The 21,504-nt window shown below is 35.0% G+C and overlaps 1 protein-coding gene across 3 annotated transcripts in view; it reads right to left on the bottom strand.

The window, feature by feature from the left end:
* Positions 1 to 21,227, bottom strand: part of LOC126970590 (transcriptional enhancer factor TEF-1) — a 132,641-nt gene extending 111,414 nt beyond the window's left edge. Inside the window, exon 1 of one of the 3 annotated variants that reach the window (XM_050816588.1) lies at positions 21,102 to 21,227. The gene's annotated coding sequence lies outside the window, so the exon portion shown is untranslated. Of the gene's footprint in view, positions 1 to 20,555; positions 20,901 to 21,101 lie in introns of those variants that run through there. The other 2 variants (XM_050816586.1, XM_050816587.1) reach the window with 2 other exon arrangements.
* Between the last annotated feature and the right edge of the window lie 277 nt (positions 21,228 to 21,504).

Raw genomic sequence — 21,504 nt, 5'->3', positions numbered from 1 at the left:
GACTACAACCTGCGCCGATAAAATGCGTTTTATAAATGAGAACTTGAAATCTCAGATCAGTAAGTCAAGGTTAAAAAATAGGAATTCTTAATTCTCGTTCATTTTTATAGCATAATTGTGCGAGTAGATTATCTGGTCTAGTGTGACAAGGATAGCATGCTATGGTCGTCAAATATTAACGCTTACTCTTCCACGTACAATCGAACTATGGATTGAGTTTCCTTGCGCGTTGTTACGGACGATACGACATAACATGTTAAGCCCCATTTGCCCAGTAATTTCACTAGCTACGGCGCCCGTCAGACCGAAACACAATAATGCTTACACACTACTGCTGTGCAAAGGAGCCTTCCACTGATTAATTATTACAAGCCCAACCGATAACATAATGACGCATCAGTCAGTATGTTTACTTGGAACTCGTGGCCATGTCGTCCGCGTTTAAAACCTGCAGAAAATGCACTGCGATAAGAAAAAAATTCGCTCCGTCCACATAAGTGCAGCGTAGTGACTGCGACATTCCATGGGGAATAGTTCGCATACCAAGACTTAAACCATTTACCGATTGGAGATTGGTACGCCAGGGCCGGACTGGCAATCTCTTAGGATCGCCCGCTTGCATACTTGTTGCGACGCATTATACTTAACCTAAATACATTTGTTTTATTTATTTTTACGCTGTCTTAATGACGCGCAGCATTCAATATACTTCGTGGTGTGTTTATACATGTAAATCATGACATTTTATTGCCCCTGGAAGACTTCTGCTAATGGAGACGTTTACAACACCGTTCATATATTATAATGAAGTATTTTTATGACTCGATAAGCGAAGAAATGAAACGACAAAAGTATTTATTCATGAAATAAAGAAACAAAATATCATCCGTTATAATTATTTGGATTAAAATTTTGCAAGCAGCTTCAATTCACAACTGATTTTCAGCGGCTAACGTCCATCTATTATCACTATAAAATTTTCACACACCCATTCACTCACATATATACACACACACGCAGTTTTCAGATTTGTTTTGATTGTGCGATTATTGTGAAATTTGATTTTGAATCATTTTTGTTTATTTCTTCTATATTATCAAGTATTAAGAACCCGCTAAGGAAGTTGCGAAATATTCCCCATACAAGTATCCCAAGACAACTTAATGGGAAGTCTCAACCACTAAAATGTTATATGCAATCTTTGAAATAATCTAAATTTATTTATTTTTATTACAAAATTCACTTGGCGATAGGATTAACGTCGGATTTAGCAACACTAATACAGCGTCGATTATTTAACAGTAAAAAGTTATTCTTGCTACAGGGCATTGTCAAACAACATTTATTAAAAAGACTATAATAATTTTCAGTGTGCTGCACAGCCTTTGATTTCGTTGTTTTATTTTTCGAATTAGTAACCGATCGCAAACATCTGCAATGCCAGTGTTCTTAGAGATTCTTCACCGGCCTTTGGGGTGCCTATTCAGTAAGCATTTCATGGTCCTGCATCTGCCAGCTCAAGTGGAAGTGATGAAGATACTATGTTTTTTTTAATGAAAATATAGGACGAGACGAGCAGGACGTTCGGCTGATGCTAATTGATATGCCCTGCTCATTTTAATGCAGTGCTGTTCAGGATTTTTGAAATACCCAAAAATTCTGAGCGGCACTACAATTGCGTTCGTCATAAGACATAAGATGTTAAGTCTAATTTGCCCAGTAATTTAATTAGCTACGGCGCCCTTCACACCGAAACACAATAATGCTTACACATAACTGCTTCACGACAGAAATAGACGCCGTTGTGGTACCTATAATCATTTTTACAAAACTCGAGACACGAGTAATGCTGCAATAATAATTGACCGCATCGAAAATACTTAATTCTATATAATCTAACTATCTAATCATGTCTAATAGAAACAGTAATTAATCTGTTTATTATATATATCTCCTTTATTAAATATAAAACCATCGTAAAATAAGTATAATTCAAACAAAATAAATTAACGCTTAACTCATTTTAAAACTTCATCACAACCTTCACTTAAGTCGTCATTAAGTAAAGTTAAAAGGGATAACGGTTGCCTTCGTCATGGAATAATAAAAAGCGGTCCTGTCGTAACGCATCTATTTCCATCCTTTTCATTCAAGTGGTCTTCAGATGTGTTCGAGCGAGACGACATTAGTTTTATTATTCTTGTTTCTAATACGAGTTGCGTTAATTTATCGCGCGACAGCCGGGTTCCTTTCGTGTCCGTAGGAACCGAGAGACTTAACATCAATCTTCTGCTTTGAGAATTGAGGCTAAAACACTCCACAGCTCTCTCGTGTATTAAATATAAATCAAAGGAGCGATAATAAAATCACGATTTATCGATATTGCCTTAATAAATTATCACCCACTTAATATCTGGTGATAGGACATTGTTGCTACAATACAAGACCTAGGAAATGAGTTGATTGCGAACAATGTAAGTGTTGAACTAACCAGCCTGGTTTGTCGAATGGTGCGAGAATATGCTTCGCAAGCAAATTCATTCTCTATTTGGTAAAATCAACATCAGGTTTAATGAAATAAGTAATGCGCTTTTCAATAAATAAATTTCTAAAACCAACTTTTATTGGCGATTTAGTAGATGATCATTATACATCATAAAAGATAATTTTTTTATGGAAAAGGAGGACAAACGAGAGTACGGTGCATCACCGCCTCCCACATTCTCTTGCAATGCTAGATCACAATCACAGGAGCGTTGACGGAACTTAAATGGAGGTGTTAGACTGAGAAGATTCAGAATCCGAGACAGAACTGTGCAAGCCGCACTTTACACCCTTTCATTTATATCATACGCCTTTGAGATTGTCTATTTCTCATTCAGAATTAAAAATATAATACGTTGCTATCACGCGGAGAATTTTTCAATTTTTTTTATTTACTATCCGGGTTATCTATGAAACAGCTGCCTGATTTTGATGGGATATTCACTGGCGGATAGTTCTTATAATAAAAAATAACGTAGGATACTTTTATTTTAGAAAATAAATCTGGGTCCGTAATAAAATTCGACTCAAAGGTCAGATTCCAATGTCAACGAAAACGAAATCTTCGAGGGCGCCGTCGCGTGCAGTTACTAGTAATAAACACTAGAACGAGCAGTTAATTTGAAGTAACGACACATCATAAAACTCCTAAAAGCGTGTCGCAGTAATGATATAAATAATAATGTATGTGTCGACTAGGCAATTATCAAATTGTCGGCCGATTTTTTTTTAATAATTTTAATTTAGTTAATGTATTAAAAAGAAATTACGTGTTATCCTTTCAAAATTCTAGTAGTTTATATATGAGATTAAAATTGAACGAATTGACGTGTTATAATAAACGAAGCACAATTGTTTGCGTACACGTGGGTTAATAAATAACCAGTGGGAGGCTCCTTTGCACAGGATGCCGGATAGACTATGGGCACCACTGTCTGAAGGGTGCCGTCGTCTTATATCTTAAGCACAATTATTGTAGTGCCGCTTAGAGTATTTGGTTTATTCAAGAATCCTGAGCGGTACTGCATTGTAATGGGCAGGGTGTACCAATTACCGTCAGCTGAACGGCCTGCTCGTCTCGTCCCGTATTGGCATAAAAAAATTATCTATAATATCTACTCTGTGTTAAGATATATATAATATATATTATGATAGTAATAATATGACATAATATTGATTGAATTAGGCGTTACTTTGTGTTAATCTATAATTATCCCAATATTAGTTTACTCGAGTGTTAATGCTGGAGTGTCGTGCCACAATTTGGCGAGTCAACAACTCCTGCGGCGATGCCCCGTGTATAGGCGAAACACGTGTCGAATTGTTTAAAGACAAATCTTAACCAAACTTATTACATTTGAATGTTATGTTATATTAATATGGATAACTTTCTTGAAAGTACCCCACGATGGGAATAGAGCAACGGCCCCTGGTTTTATTAGGATTTTTTTCATTTAAGTTTTACTAAAAAATGAGGCCCACTGCCTTTTTTGGGCCTGTTCTTCTCAGGTCTGAGCCATGTACTTTCGAATGTGTGCATCTCGATGTTCAATGAGTGATTTAATATCCTATTTTTTAATATAAATGAATACGAATACTAACAATATAAAAATACTTCTTTAGCTATATTGCTGAGATAATAGCTTTTTCCCGCCTATTCAATAAAAATTAACTGAAATATTGAATACAATTTTTAGCTAAATACCTTAAATATCGATAACATAAAGCTTAAGAATATAATTTTATAATCTTCATCGATCCAAATGATTTGAGTTTTTCTTTAGTGTTAATTCTGCCAATATTTGTCTTCAAACAATTCGACACGTGTTTCGCCTCAACGCGAGGCATCCTCAGGACATGTTGAGTCGCCAAAATCTGGCACGAGAGTTCTTCGTTGCAGTCTTGCAGATAATTATGGATTTCCGCAAAGTAACGCCTACTTCAATAAATAATCTTCATCGAGTTCCAAATATTTGCATGTACACACGGAGATATGGACTGGAAAGCTACGTGAAAATCAATAAACCACCACTTAATACAGTCCACTTAATACATTACAGACATTAAGACCAGAACTTAATGCCCTCGTAAATACACCAACATAGCATTGAGTTGATATTAAGATTGGTATTCGCTGCGGTGTCATACACGTGTACGGTGAATTACATCTTAAGGATCGTATTCTAGATGTCGAGATTGGTCTCCGCTGCGCTCCAACTAGATACCGCACTACCTAAGAACAATAGCTTTTTTATTACGGCAACTATTAGATGCTCGTGTGCGTGGCATCTTGACACTCAATGGCATCTTTCAAATTTTGTAACATACGCTTCGTGTTATTTTGCAAATTAATTTTTTAAGTATTTTTTATTTTATGAATACAAAATACTTACTGATGATATGTGATCCCAGTGTCTTTCTTATTTCTTGTAGTATTACTTTTACAAAGATTTAACAGGCATTTTAGCTGTGATTTTAGTTTCAATTATTAGCAAACTTTTAACAGAACATGTGGCACGTCAACGTAACATACTGTTCGAGACTGGCTCGTGTATGCCCACTTGGGCGTAGTATTAGTTGCCGCACTGTGCGACTACGCCTGCGGTATCTATTTGGAGCGCGGCGAAGACCAATTATCGTATCAGTGACAACAAAAGACTTTTTTTATGACTTATATAAGGGATGAGACGAGCAGGACGTTCAAGTGATGGTAATTGATACGTCCTGCCCATTACAATGCCGTGCCCCTCAGGATTCTTGAAAAACCCAAAACTCTGAGGCTCCTTTGCACAGGATGCCGACTAGATGATGGGTCCCACAGCGGCGCTTATTTCTGCCGTGAAGCAGTTATGTGTAAGCATTGTTGTGTTTCGGTCTGAAGGGCGCCGTAGCTATAGAAATTATTGGGCAAATGAGACTTAACATCTTACGTCTCATGGTGACGGGCGCAATTGTAGTGCCGCTCAGAATTTTTGGGGTTTTCCAAGAATCCTGAGCGGCACTGCATTGTAATGAACATCAGCTGAACGTCTGATCCCTTATTATCATAAAAAAATACGGTTCATAAGTCGTTTCTATTCATCTTGTGCAGATGACTTAATTGCTGAAGATAACTCTACTTTAAGTGGCGCCAAACCACAGTTCGTATTGTAAATATTATGTTCCCAAGTAATATTGAGAGTTTGTCATTCACTTTTCACGATAAAGCGCTGATAACAATGCCACCGCCGACCGCGATAATGAAATTTGCGACAAGCTAATAAGTTTCTTGGAATAGTTATGCTAAAGGGATTATGATTTTGTATTATCTTGTCCTGTTCTGAAGTATTTAATGTTTTACTTTATCTGTTAATATTATCTATGTTTTAAACGTGTGTTATTGTAACTTTCTTTTTGTTTTTTTTATGAACGTGACGAGCAGTACGTTCAGCTGATGGTAATACGCCCTGTCTATTACAATGCAGTGCCGCTCAGGATTCTTAAATAGCCAGATGTTAAGTCTTATTTGACCAGTAATTTCACTAGCTACGGCGCCCTTGAGACCGAAACACAGTAATGTTTACTCCAGCAGAAATAGTCGCCGTTGTGGTACCCATAATGTAGCCGGCATCCTGTGCAAAGGAGCCTCCCACTGGTAAAACTGTTATTAATGTTCAGAAATGGCGGCAATATAATTTCAAATTTAATTGTTGGCTTCCAGTAGCTTTTACAATTTCCGAGCCTCTGGTCTCCAGGTGTCTCGACACCAAATGGCACAAAGGTGTGAGGGGTCACTGAAAACGACATATTTCGGCCCTTTTTTGTCTTCGGCAGTTGATGCTGCAACTCCAGCAAGAATAGAACTACCTTGGATACCACAAGGAGCAAAAGAGAATCGACATTTAATTACACATAATATTTGTTCATGTTCATAATAAAATAATAACAAAAACGAGATTAATTAATTCCAGTTATCTCTTCAAGTTTATAGCATTACGATGTAAAATTAAATAAATTTTAAATAATAATAATTTATCATTTTATATAATACTCGTAATACCATAAACATTGTAGAAGTTTTTAGTATGCTGATTTTAAATCAGGAGTCCACGTTAGATAAAAGACGAGCATAAGATAACACGCAAGTTGAGCTCTAATTTGCAAATTCCTTGTGATCGTTGCAATATTTATGACCATCGGAAACATGCTACCAATTTAAGTCAAAAGATTATTTTTTGTATGAAATAAATACAAAACTCCTTTAGCGATTTAAAAACTAGTTAATTTCACTGAGTAATATGGTATATAATAATAATAATAATATTGACACACTTTTTACACAAATTATCTTGCCCCAAGTTAAGCATCTATAGCCTGTGTTATGGGTTACAAGACAATGATATTTTTTTTTTTTTTTTTTTTTTTTTATTAGGAAAAGCAAACAACTACAACTTACAAAGTAGATACATAAAGAAATAACAATTAAGTCTAATAAAATTGTAGTCAGATACGCTATCCACATCTTACTATGAAAAACTTAGAGGTATTCAATGTTAGGTACAAAAATAAATGTTAATACAATACTAATTGAAACTAAAGAGAAATACACAATGTTCTTAATATTATGGCTAGTTGGAGTAAATTAAATTTATAGAAATCAAACAATTAATAAACACAAAAAGGAAAACAAAAGAAATAATTATCTACACAAATCTACACTAAATTATGACTATATATACAATGATATTAACCTAAAGTACTTATGATGATCAGTAGGTATTTAAAAGAATGTATGTAAATAAATCAAATATTATCCAGTATTTTTTTTTTAATTTGGCACTTGAACTGGCTCTCGGATAAATGGAAAATGTCAACACTAATGAATTCTTTGTTGTAATTGTCAACTAATTGATGCAGAGGTGATCTTATTCCTGCATTAGTACGAAATTTACCTGTTGCAAAAAGTTTACGATTACACAGTCCTCGGATATGGGCTGTTCTAGGAATAACATAATTTAATTTGTTGGTCAATTCTGTACAATCAAATTTGCTATGTATGCCGTGCAGAAACATACATTGAAGAAGTTTGCGCCTTGATTGAAGGGATAGTAGTTTATACTTATCTATCAAATCTGCGTACGACATATTGTAATTGTCATAGCATCTGTAACTCATGGATCTTAAGAATTTACGTTGGACATTTTCTATCATTTCGTAATACTTTTTATAAAAAGGGTGCCAAATAGGAACGGCATATTCCAATTGGGAACGTACAAGGGATTTATATAAATGTAAAAAAGTATAGGGCTTCTTAAAGTCAATGGATGTTCTCATGATAAATCCATACATTTTGAAAGCAGTGTTAACAATTTTGTCAATATGAAGATTTAAGTGTAATTTATTATCCAAAATAACTCCTAGGTCCCTAACAGATAAAACTTTACTCAACGTAACATTAGAAAGAGAATAATTATAATTAATAATGCATTTTTTTTTGAAAAGTTGATAGAATTACATTTATGTAGGCTTAATGTTAATTTATTCTTTCTGCAATAATCAGATAATCTATTTAGGTCCTGTTGGATTAACTCACAATCGTTGAGGTTTGTAATTGACTTGAATATTTTTAGATCATCAGCATATAGTAAAAATTTACAATTATCAAAACATTGCTTTATGTCATTAATATAAATAATAAACAGGAGAGGTCCAAGTATGGAGCCCTGAGGTACGCCAGAAGTGACATCTATACTTTCAGACCTAAATCCATTAATAACTACTTTTTGAGTTCTTTTTGTAATATAAGAAGAAAACCAGCGTAACAAATTACCACGTATACCATTAAAAGCAATTTTACCTAACAAAATTTCATGGTCCACCTTGTCAAATGCCTTCATAAAATCAGTATAAATCACATCTGTTTGAACGTTATTGTCCATATTATTAAATAGAAGAGAAGTGAAATTAATTAGGTTGGTAATAGTAGATCGCTTTTTAACAAAACCATGTTGCTCCTCTAAAATTGTACTATGGACAACAGGATAAAGTTCATTATGAACAAGTCGTTCAAAAACCTTTGCTACTTCGCATAAAATAGAAACGGGACGATAGTTTTCCACTAAATGTTTAGAGCCGCTCTTATGAACTGGTACAATGTTTGCACGTTTCCATACTTCAGGGAAAACACCATATAGAATACATTTATTAAAAATCAGGTGTAAAGGTTTGCAAATGGCATTAGCCGTTCTAACAAGGAAAAATGCAGGCAGCCCATCAGGGCCAGTACCTTTTGATGAATCCAGGGTTTTTAATGCTACTCGAACCTTATTTTCGGTGAGGTGTACATAGTCTAAAGTTATATCATTCGCCGTTGATTCTGGCGGGGGCGACCATGTATTGAGTGAAAGAGAGGAAGGTTCATACACAGAGTGGAAAAAATCAGAGAACATTCGACAAATTCTGTAAGGTTCAATCGATTGAAGATTTTTGTAACGCATGTACGAAGGAATACTACATTTTGTTTTTTTATTTGATATAAATGACCAAAAATGTTTAATATTTTTTGTTATACTATCTTCAACTGACGATAAATATTTTGTGAAACATTTGTTACATTCTAATTTAAACCTAGATCTGAATAAAGAAAATTGTTCATAATCAGAAGCGTTTTTATACTTCTTCCACCTAACCCAAGCTTTTTTCTTGTTTTTAGCAATGTGAATTAACGATGATGCAAACCAAATAGGGTATCTAGTAGATTTTTGCTTTGTTAGAGGAGTGTATAATTTAATTATACCAAAAATTGAGTTATAAAAAATATCAACAGCTTCGTCTACATCGCTTGTACTGAGTATCGTAGGCCAGTCAAGATTGTCCAGGTCCTTGTTTATAAAGTCAAAATTGGCTTTATAAAAATTATACTTTAATAGTGGGCACCGCGGCATATGATAAGAAACAACCTTAAAAGCGATTGAAACACAAAATGGGGGATGATGGTTATCTATGGGTAAAAGTGGAATAGTAGGTACAGTGATATCAACCTCTTTGTTAGATATTAATAAGTCTAATATTTTTCCTGTTCCGTTTCTAATACAATTATACTGCACTGCCCCAAGATATGACAAAAAGTTACTTAAGTGAGTACTTAGTGGGGATGTGCCCTTACAATCAAAGCCTTTAAGACTATCGATCTTGGACACCCATTCTATATTTGGCATGTTGTAGTCCCCAAAAAGCGAGAAACTTTCTATAGTTGTTTCTTCTAGAGTACTTATTAATAAATCGAAGTACGCAATATACGACTCTATTGACGTTTTCGGTGGTATGTAGACTGCGGTGATAATATGTCGGTTTGAACCGTTTGACTTGGGAAGAGAAATAGTTACATGTTCCATTCCTTGTAAAGAACTACTATGATAAATTAAATCTATAGGCATTGGTCGTAGACCCTTTAAGACAGCTATTAACACGCCTCCCCCATCCTTTTTATTCGTAGCACTTCGGTTGCGATCACAACGGTAAACATTGTAGCGCTGGTCTATGAACTCACTATTGTCAATTTCAGGTATCAACCATGTTTCTATTAATATAATTAAGTCATATTCGTGAGAAAGAATATTCATGTACAACGTATGTAATTTAGTGCGAATGCCCCTACAATTTTGATAGTAGCACGTAATGCTAGCCATCTTTATTATTATAAAGCCCATTGTACGTTACCAAAGCAATTTTTGCGATTTCAGTTATATAAACGTAGATAATAAAATGTAGAATAAATGAGATCCGAGTTTGAATTATACTCCCTACAATCCAAGCGCCATTCGTTATGTACGGACATACAACACAAGAGATTATTTTCGTATAAAAATATTTAACTAAACACCATAAAAGGAAACATGAACAGTGAAAATACTTAAATAGCACAATATAGCAAATTGATAAAACAAAGTAACATAAATTATTTGTTGACATTAAGTATCCTGCTACCACCAGCTTTAATTTTAGATATATCACTCTGTGATCGTATCGCAAAAGCCGCATGATTGTTAGATTCCCGCACAAGTATTGTTGCGTGTTTGATCCAGACATATTGATATTTTTCTTTCTTTGCAGTTTCCCGACAGATACGAAACAACTTTTTCTTTTCTAACGTCAAATGCTCGTTCATATAAATTGGTTTAGGCGTTCCAGATATGCCTATTTGATCCGATGTAATATCTTTTCTTTTTCGGAATGCACTTAATATGTTGTCTCTTAGAATCCTAGAAGATACCTTCACAACAATGTTTTTAGGCCGGTTTACTTGTAGTAGAGCTTGTGGTACTCGATGTATAGCAATAATATCCTTCCGATCAATAGGGAAGCATATAGTTCTGCATATAGTCTCCATAAGTTCAATAAGGTTTTCACTCCTTTTTTCGGGTATACCACTTATATCTATATTGCAGCTCCTAGCTTGCTCCTCCAGGATTTCGATTTTGGATTCAAGTGACAGTATTTTAGATAAAGAGTTATCCGACTTTTTAACATCTTTCTCAAGTTTTGAAACACGTAGCTTAACATCTTCATTAATTTTGTTAGTAAAATCTATAGAGATTTGAACATCCCCCATTTCTTTACACAAAGCCTCTTGTTTCTCACTTAACTGCAAAACCTGCTCACTGGTCGTCTTTTGGTCATTACGTAAAGAACACAGCTCTTTCTTAAACTCATTCATTGATGCAGACAATGCGTCCAATTCCAGCCGGATATTTTCAGTATTTTCTCCTATTTTTGATATTTTGATGTCTAGGTCGGACTTAAAGTCAGAAAGCGTATTTTGCATCATAATTGTGAATTGCTTGAAAGATTCTGTTAACTCACAGTGAGGTTGTTTACGTTTCCTTAGTGCCTGAGACTGTTGGGAGTCATTTTCAGAACTCAAATCAGGGTTAGAGTTAGAATATTGTTTAGATGGCGAACGTAGCATTGTATAAATCCGTAAATTATTTTACTAACAAATAAAATTTCTAAATTTAATAACAAGTCGGATAGTACTAGGTCGGGAATGAATTCACAGCCCCACGTGGCCAATACGTTAAGACCTTCTTTTGTTTATATAGGTCTCAGTATTCCAAGCCAAAAAAAAAAAAAAAGAAATGACACTCACTCATAAGTTTGTAGATGATATATGTCAGACTCGTATGTTCCAGCTGTCACTTGTCAGTTTCGTAATTAAATTGAAGTGGTTTTGTTTACAAGTAATATTTTATAGCATTTGAGGGTAATTTTGAATTTTAATTTTATTCTGCTTAATTGTTAAATTTTAAAACACAAATAACTTTTCCGATTCACTGTTAAATTTCGAGATAACATTAAACCATGTACTACACTTCAAAACACACTATTTACAATCACTCTAATTACAATTTGACAAAGAACTTAATGAATAATAATTATTGTAATTGCACCGCGATGAATACCTTGTTGACGGACGGGTAATCTTGTCTTGTTTTTGTATATATTTAATACAATATACTTACTAAAACAAACATAAATTCATATAAAGATACATAAATACATTTAAACATCCATGACTCGGAAACAAACATCCTTATTCATCATATAAATGCTTGCACCTACCGGGATTCGAACCCGGGACCTCTAGCTTAGTAGGTAGGATCGCTAACCACTCGGCTATACAGGTCGTCATACAGGCTATACAGATATATATTATATTACTTAAAGATCAAAAGACAACTGTTTTTTTTTTTAATAACATAGTGCGAAAAACAGGAACATGCAAATGAGTTACTTCTGCCTCCTGCCCTTGAGTATATCTTTTATACATATATATTTATATACTGTTAGCTATTTTCAGCATGCCATAGAGAGACTTGTTGTTCAGGGAAGGGTCAACGGCAGTAGGTCAAGAGGACGCTCCCCTATGCGCTGGACAGACCAGACCAGATCAAAGCCTTAACCAATACTCCCCTCAACACATGTGCCAGAGAAGCAATAGCCAGGGATAACTGGCGTAGAATCGTTCGTCGTTCGACGTGACCACGACTGCTCTGTCAAGAGTAATCCGACGAAGAAGAAGAGCTATTTTCATTATATATACCAATATTATCCTGACGGCAAATAAAAACCAAAAACCAAAACCAATCATGAAAACCCTTAAATAATAAAAGCAAATCAAGCAAAAGACGATAAATAAGCAGTGCATTATTGACTACTGTGGAGACAAAAGGTTCTGTTGGAAGCTCGCAGGCCGTCCGCTTCGAACAATCAAAGCGTACGTGCAATGCTGAAATAAAACCTACAAATATCAAGTTTAATTAAATCGCCAAGAACGGCTACGGGCGAAGAACAATTCCAACTATCAACGATAGTTTAACAAGTGAACTACGAATGGGTTTTGTATCAAACGCTACCTGCAATACGTGCAGTGAACTCAATTGAGAGAATTGTTAAATTCTTTTAATTTTTGCTTTAACAGTCCTAAATGTACGAACATTAATTCTTCATTCTTTTTTTTTTAATAAGAGACGAGACGAGAGGGATGGTAATGGTAATAGATACGCCAGTCAGGATTCTTGAATAACCCAAAAACTCTGAACAGCACAACAATTGCGCTCATCGCGAGACATAAGATGTTAAGTCTCATTTGCCCAGTAATTTCACTGGCTGCGTCGCCCTTCAGACTGAAACACAATAACGCATACACATTATTGTGTCACATTATCATAACCATAATGTTAACACCAGGAACAGACATAAAGCTTATAATGCCTTCTACTAGGCTAAGTCGAGTTAGTAAGTCTTTTGTGGGGCAATGTATATGCTTTTACAACAAGATCCCAGAAAATGTTCAAAATAAAAGTATTACGTTATTCAAAAGAATTGTTAAAAAACGTTTGTGTGGTAAAGGTTACTATAACATAAATGACTTTCTTAATGATACCACACATTGGGAATGGAGCGACCGGCCTCAGGCTACTAAATAATAAGTTTAATTGTACGATATAACTTTGTAAACATATTTATTGATGAATAAAAAGCCCGCTGAGTTTGGTGCGCCCGTTCTTCTCAGGCCTGAGGCATTTATTTTGGAATGGGTGGTAGTTTATTTTTGACGTTCAATAAGTGATGTGAAATCCTGTTGTGAATAAAAATATTTGAATTTGTATTTGAAATTTGAATTAATGCTCCACGGCAGAAAAGGCGCCGTTGTGGTACCCATAGCCTAACCGGCATCCTGTGCAAAGGAACCTCCTACTGTTATATGATTATCTGCTATATATGAGAGTGATTCGAATAAGATTATCAAGTTTCATATCCTTTTTTGTCACTGCAAAGGATTTAAATTAATGTTAATTTAAAAACGAAAGTCATATACCTAAATACAAATGACCAGCCCTAAAAAATGTAAACGATCTTTAATAAGATATAATTGATACATAGTTTAAACATATATAACATCTACTTAATAAGTCTAAAGAAGATTATTAAGATAAATAACAAGAGATGGAGCCTTTCACTCCCACTGATTTAACAAGAGTAAAGGAAGTTTGTTCCAGTTAACGGCAGACAATTTCGAGCTCTCCTGCATTAACCTAAGGTTTATAATGACAGAGTAACAGTAGAGGCTCAACGCGGGAATAACACACAAATAGTGGTCCGAGAATAGAGCGAGGTTACTGGATAGACGACGCAATCATATCTCCAGACTCCGCAAAATCTTTAATGTTCTCTATGAACTCTTTCTTGTGGATTTTATTGCCTAATACTAACTGACCATTAGTTATATTATTTTATTCTGGCTTTGAAATTATATTATTACTCGCTGACACGGCAAACGTTGTGTTGCCAGATTACAATGGTTGAAGGTTAATTTAAATTGAGAAAAAAAAATAGTTAACGTTAATATTCCATTGCCATCTTGCAACCCATTGCAAATCTGTGGATGGAACAGAATAATATAAAAATGGAGATTAAAAAACTCCCTGTTTTTTTCGTAAAAAGGTGAAAATTTTAATTTGTAATAAAAAAATATAAATTTTGTCACCCTTATCATTTAGCGGTATGAAAAACAAATGTTGGCCGATTCTCAGACCTACCCAATACGCATACAAAATTTCATACAAATCGATTCAGTCGTTTCGAAGGAGTTTGGTAACAAACACCCCGACACGAGAATTTTATATATTAAATTAAGTAATTCCGTAATTTTAATTAATTTTACGAGATCTTAGGAACACGCAAAGATTAGAAATTTTCCATATTTAATTATTATAGATATATTTTTCTCAATATATGACGTTGTGTCGCCTAGAGATATCCAGCTAAGCCTGCGAACAATTATGACTTTCCTGAAATACGTAATTTGTTATCGAATTACAACAAGCTGATAAAAAGTAATGCGGAAACAGATAAACGTTCGCAGAATTTATAAAGGCTGTAAATTTAAATGATAACCTCCTTCTTTTCTCTTCTCTAATTTAAGTCCTACGCCTTTAACGTTTAAGGGTATGAAGAACCCCTATTAGATAGAGTACATATTACCGTTGGGATTGGATTAGTCCAAAACTGCGAAATTAAGTGTAAAATAAATTTTAAAATATGTAATATCTTTTGGGAATTTAGAGACAACTAGCTGACCCGACAGACGTTGTTCTGTACACAATAAATAAAAAACTGTTCTTTTTTTATGAATTTGTCAATAATATTTCATACTATCAAGAAATATTGTTGTTATAATGAAATTGTTTCACAGCAGAACTGTCAAGCCGTGCGTCAATAAATTCTCTCATAGAAAATATGTACATACAAACAAATATTGGAAATAAAAATAATTATTGGTCCCAAATAGAAATAAAAACTATCTTATCTCTCGAGTTGGACTAAACTGCACTCCATGAATCCCCATTAAAATCCGTTCATTAGTTTAGGAGTTCACTGGAAACAAACATCAGGACACTGGATTTATATGTATTAAGATGTTATCCATAAGTGAGCCGTTATTGTTCAAAAAAGATGTTATAGTTATTTAAGCAACTGTTGTGTAATAAGGGGTATTAAAACACGAATGTGGATTTATCTCACGAGGCGAAGATGAGTGTGATAATAGTATCACATGAGTGTTTTAATACCTAATTATCAACAGTTGCATACAAGACTTTATCTACACACAGAATATGAATCATTTAAAAGATTCTGAAACAGTTAGCTTACTGCTAACATTAAAACAGCTAGTCCTAGTAGTAACTTAATATCATACATTACTGATTTTATACAAATAAACTAAGTGTAAATGAAATACTTAATTATTTATTTTAGTAGTAATTTACATTTTGTATTGTGCAATTATTAAAATTCACTTGAATATTATGTTCTTTTGCAGCGTGTAAAATATCCGGCGGTGTGCTGACAAAACTTCAATCGCTCATTTTTTCAAGAAAAATGGCGGGGTTTCGAATAACCTACTTTTTTTTTACGGCGCGCCAGGTTCTGATAGTGTGGAACGCGCGTAAACGAAAATGTTCTTTTTTTGAAATTCATACAGATACCACGCATCGAGCAATAAGAATGTGGCTGTTTGTTGATACTCTTTGCGCATGAAGGGATAGAAAAAAAACCAAGGAGTGTTGTTATGAAATTCAGTACAACATTATAACACTCGTTTGGATGATGTAATGGTTATTACGACATTGGGTGTTTTAATGTTGGTAATAAGCTAACTGTTTCAGAATCTTTAATAGAGGATTTAAAGCATGGGTGTAGATAAAATACTTTAATATCACAGTAAGGTAGTATGGCGGAAAAATCAACAATAACGATAAGCACTAACAGGTTTAAATAAATGGAAATGGGCGTCTTCAATCAACCAGTAGAAAAAGCTGAATTTCGATATAATTATCAATGTTTTGGTATTTCTTGTTATTTGCTTCAATTGCAATATTCACCATAAACGCTTCCTAAAACTTCATATTACTAAGTATAAATGATCCTCATCACTAATAACTGTCATTAACTAATTTATAATGCTTGTCTTTAAAGCCTATTGATTCTTTTAAAAGTAAAAAAGGGACAATTAAGTATATATTTTTATTTTTGGTTGAGTTTTAAATTTTTAATTATACTCTTTAAACTTCGTTAGGACTTTTTACAAATACGAGTGAGTTCGAAAAGCGTTTTAATATTTTCTAGCAAGTAGTAAGTAATAGAAATAACACTATGTTAAAAAAGTTACTTTATCTAAGTTAATCTCAGCAGCTTACAGCAAAAGATTCTATCACTTCAAGACGAAATGGTGCTCTGTGAGAGGATAACGGCGCAAGAAACTTTCCCAATTCTTTGCAGTGAGCTAAGGTTTTAAAAAAGTCGGCAAAGCAACTGTGATTATTCTCATGAATAGTGAGAATGTGGCCGGAGGTGATCACCCAAAATCAGGGGACACGTAAACACTTTAAACTTCTCTACCATAAACAAAAGAAAAGATTACCAATATCACTAAATATTTTGTTACGAAATCTCGTTCTCAAAACATATTTGATCCAACCTTTTGCCGCTTTTAATTCTACTAATGATTCTTCGTTCCCGTAATTGCGACGTCGAAAAATCATTAGAGGCAATCGGATTATACGCAAATGCAAATCTTAGACATCCGGCAGACCCACTCAATTACGTATTTCATCCCATGCGTGTCTCAAATTGCATAAAAGCTCAAGATCGGCAAAATTTAAATTTCGAAACGCAAGAAATAATGTTTGATTACGTTCGTTCGTCTCATGAGCGTGATAAATCGTTCCTGATAGTCCATTAGGTGTGATGTGAGGGTCGGAGTGGCAGCTATATTGCTAGCCGTGTTTCTATCGTGTTCGACTCCACCGGCGACGCGGCGACCAATAAAAACATCAACTGTATTGACCAAAATAACTCTTGGCAGTCACTCGAGCGACAGACACGAAGTGGAAGCGCCTATCCGAACTATCTAAAGATCTTTGATTCGTTTTCGCGGTATCGTATTGTTAGAAATTGATTCGCGAGTCTCATTCATTTTAAACTTTATGAATCAGTTTAACAATATTATTAATAATATTCAATGGATTGTTCAAAGATATGTTTTGATTGATTGCTTGATTGATGCTACCGATATTAATACCATTTTGTGCTGTAGAGAACAAATTTAAAGAAATAAAAATTATAACTGTTGCCTCTCTACATATTTTTGCTAATGTACTTAATAAATTTTCTAGAAACTGTCATAACCATAATGTTAACACCAGGAACAAATATGCTCGGCTAAGTCGAGTAAGTAAGTCTTGTACCTACCTATATGATTTTATAACAAAACCCAGAAAAAGTTGAAAACAAATGTATCAACGAAATTCAAAAGAATTGTTAAAAACGTTCAATCAACAACAGATTTAAATATTCAAATTTGACTTTATCGAATTTTTATAAAAAAAAGTAAGCCCGCTGAGTTTCTTGCGCCCGTTCGTCCCAAGTCTGCGGCATTCATTTCCGATTGGGTGGTAGTTTTTGACTTTCGATTAAGTGATTTCATATCCTACTTTAAATAAAATATTTGAATTTGGATTGATACATAAATGACGGTAGTTTCATGAATTTAAATTTAGTATTAGAATAGCTAATATGGCAATGATCTTTTATTATTAATAAGTACCTAAATGATGGTACATTAATTAATTCTATTAGTTTTATAGCTTTTTCTTAATCACATAGGGAAGTTATCTTACTGTCTGACACGTTTACTAAAACTGTTACAGTCAAATCGTAGGTATTGTTTTGATTGGAAGAGGAGAATATTTAAGCAAATGGGTCACCTGATGGTCAGTGACCGCGACCCATACTCTCTTGCATCAACAGAGAAGTGACAGGAGCGTTGGCGACCTTTAAAGTGGATGTACGAGCTTTATTAGATACCCTTAGATAATTCATACGTCTAGATAGACTATGACAGCTATGAAAACGTCGAAAAAAATTGAGTTTAGAACTAATCTCTATTTTTAGCATTTCACGTAAACTTACACAAATCGCGAGTGTTTTTTTTATAATAATAAGGGACGAGACGGACAGGAGCGGCACTGCAATTGCGCTCGTCTCCTCGAGACATAAGATGTTAAGTCTGATTTTCCCAGTAACTTCACTAGCTTCGGCGCCCTTCAGACCGAGACACAGTAATGTTTAGACATTACTGCTTCACGACAGAAATAGGCGCCGTAGTGGTACCCATAATCTAGCCGGCATCCTGTGCAAGGGAGCCTCGCAATGTAAGAAGTAGCTTGTCACGCATACTAAACTAATATTCCTGGTCTGTTTTTATCGGTTGTCTAACAGCAAGAGACTCTATCTAGAGGTATAATATCAATTATCTCTACAAAGCGCAGGTCCGGCCACACTTGGAGTATTGATGTCATCTCTGGTCTGGCGCACCCCAGTATCAGCTCGATCCAATTGACCGCGTGCAACGCAGAGCAGCTCGAATTGTCGGGGAACCAGTGCTCTGTGAACGGCTGGATCACTTGGTGTTGCGTAGAGACGTCGCTTCATTGTGTGTCTTCTATCGCATTTATCACGGGGAGTGTTCCGAAGAGCTGTTTAACCTGATTCCTGCCGCCGAATTCCACCTTCGCACGACACGCCACAAGTTAGGATATCATCCTCACCATCTGGATGTGTGGCGGTCCTCCACAGTGCGGTTTTCAAGGAGCTTTCTTCCACGTACTACAAAGCTGTGGAATGAGCTTCCTTGTGCGGTGTTTCCGGGACGATATGACATGGGTACCTTGAAAAAAAGCGCGTACACCTTCCTTAAAGGCCGGCAACGCTCCTGTGATTCCTCTGGTGTTGCAAGAGATTGTGGGCGGCGGTGATCACTTAACAACAGGTGACCCGTACGCTCGTTTGTCCTCCTATTCCATAAAAAAAAATTAGATACCCTAGTCGTATCATCCTGGAAATACCCGCATGGTGCTACTGGTGATTGGCGGCGAACTTCCTTACAACTATCACCTACCACACAGTGATCACCGTTCATGACCTCTATCGCAATTGCTGTTAAAATTACGTGAAAATTAGCGAGTATTTCAATTAATCGCTCAATTAGCATACACTTTAGTAGGAAGCTTATCACTTACACGAATCCGTAATTCATTTTTCTATTACTTTCAACTACTAAATGACCCTAAAAGACCAAGCGACATTCACTTAAATAACCATTATCTTAAAATCGGTTATAATCGGACATTTTGAAAAAATCTTGGGGTCTATGTTAAAAAACAAGACAATAATATGCTATTTAATGTTATTATTGTTATTTAAGTTTTTATGTACACACCACAGATAAAATAGATTCAGGTAAGATTGCATGTAAATTAAAGATTGTTGATAAAGGCGATGTCTATCTAATATTCCTATAGTTTTGAAAAAAAAAACCTTCAAAAGTAAATGTTTTTGGGGTTCAAGTAGGATAAATTTTCGCGCCCAAAAGATGCAACAGAATCAACTAAGTTCAATAAAGATTTTTTTTAAAGATTCCCGGAAGGAAAAATTTTGTTGACAGAAAATCAAAATTATAACGTTTGTTAGTTAATTATTTTACCTAAATAAAATGTTCATATTCGAAATTCAATATTAATTCAAAAAATTACTCCATTAATATCATACACAATTGACTATAGTGTAATCCTTTGATAAAATTTCATTAAAATTGATTATAAAAATAAAATAAATTAATTTTGAACTCTTCTGCACTGTTATTGAAGTTTATTTGAAGTGGTCACTTGGCAAGGGAATTCAATTTCGTTTTATTTCTCTCTTATTGGATAATGTACTTACATCCGTTTTAAAAATTATTTAAAAAACAACACGTACTATTATTTCTAAAAAGAATAAATTCATTTTATATATTCCCACGAAAATTTAAACAATCACGAAAAAGCGCCACACGCGGAAAATCTAAGAAAATATTCCAGGAACTCGAGGAATTTTGTTTGTTTGTTTTCGCTAACTTCACAAATACTCACGTCTTGGAAAAAACTTCGTATAGTAACAGTCCATTACACTAGATAATAACTATCACTGCATTAGTATCATTAGCACACAGTCAGTTCGTTATAAATTCACTCGCGAATTACATGGAAAGTATTTGACATTTCATAAATTAACCTTACAAGTGTCATCAGCATCACCGCGCGCGGAATACGTCAAATCGCATAAAGCTACCAACTCGACTGAAGTGTATCACGGACCGCACTGAACCATTCCATAACGCGTCTTTCGAAAATTGCGCCATCTCAGTAAGCACACTCGAGCAAATTTAACAACACAAAAACACCTTGAGAACACTTTGTGCCCTAGGGAGCTTTCCGAAACATCCGACGCCTAAAACTAGATAATGTTTACATCGCGAAATGCCGACACCCGAACAACCGGAAGTAGAGCCAAAGCAAACACGACAACTATGTAAAATATTGCAGGATCGCGATCGCATTGTTGACATTCCCGAATAAAAATCACTAAAATCTCGGATTAACTGTATGAAAAACGGGTTAAAAATAATTTTCACTTACCTAGGACGGGCTTCGAAGGTGAGGTGAAGTGGCGAATTTTGGCAAGATGTATATTTATGAGTTATTTAAAAGAATATACTCTTATTGGTATGCGAAGAATGGCACAAAGAATCCCGACAACGCACGCGACGAATGCGCACCTCGTTTGCGCATATGCTGACAGAACTTCATGGACGTTCCCCCCTCGCCCCGTGAACACCCGGTAAACTATAAATGTGTGCGTGAGTAGAGTGGTCAAACGTGAAATTTTGTGTACGTATAGACGCACACATTCACAGTTTTATACCTGCGTAGCTCTCATCTGCCGCCATGTTTGTTACGAAACAAGCGGGTCTTGTATATTTTTATCGTATCATTGGTACTTGTGCTGCCATCTAGTTGACTTCGATTACGACTACTTTTT

The sequence above is a fragment of the Leptidea sinapis genome, chromosome 21 (genome assembly GCF_905404315.1).
Source record: "Leptidea sinapis chromosome 21, ilLepSina1.1, whole genome shotgun sequence".
In the NCBI taxonomy this organism is placed as follows: Eukaryota; Metazoa; Arthropoda; class Insecta; order Lepidoptera; family Pieridae; genus Leptidea; species Leptidea sinapis.
Note: the sequence above shows the minus strand (reverse complement) of the source record. Positions and strands in the feature narration are given on the sequence as shown.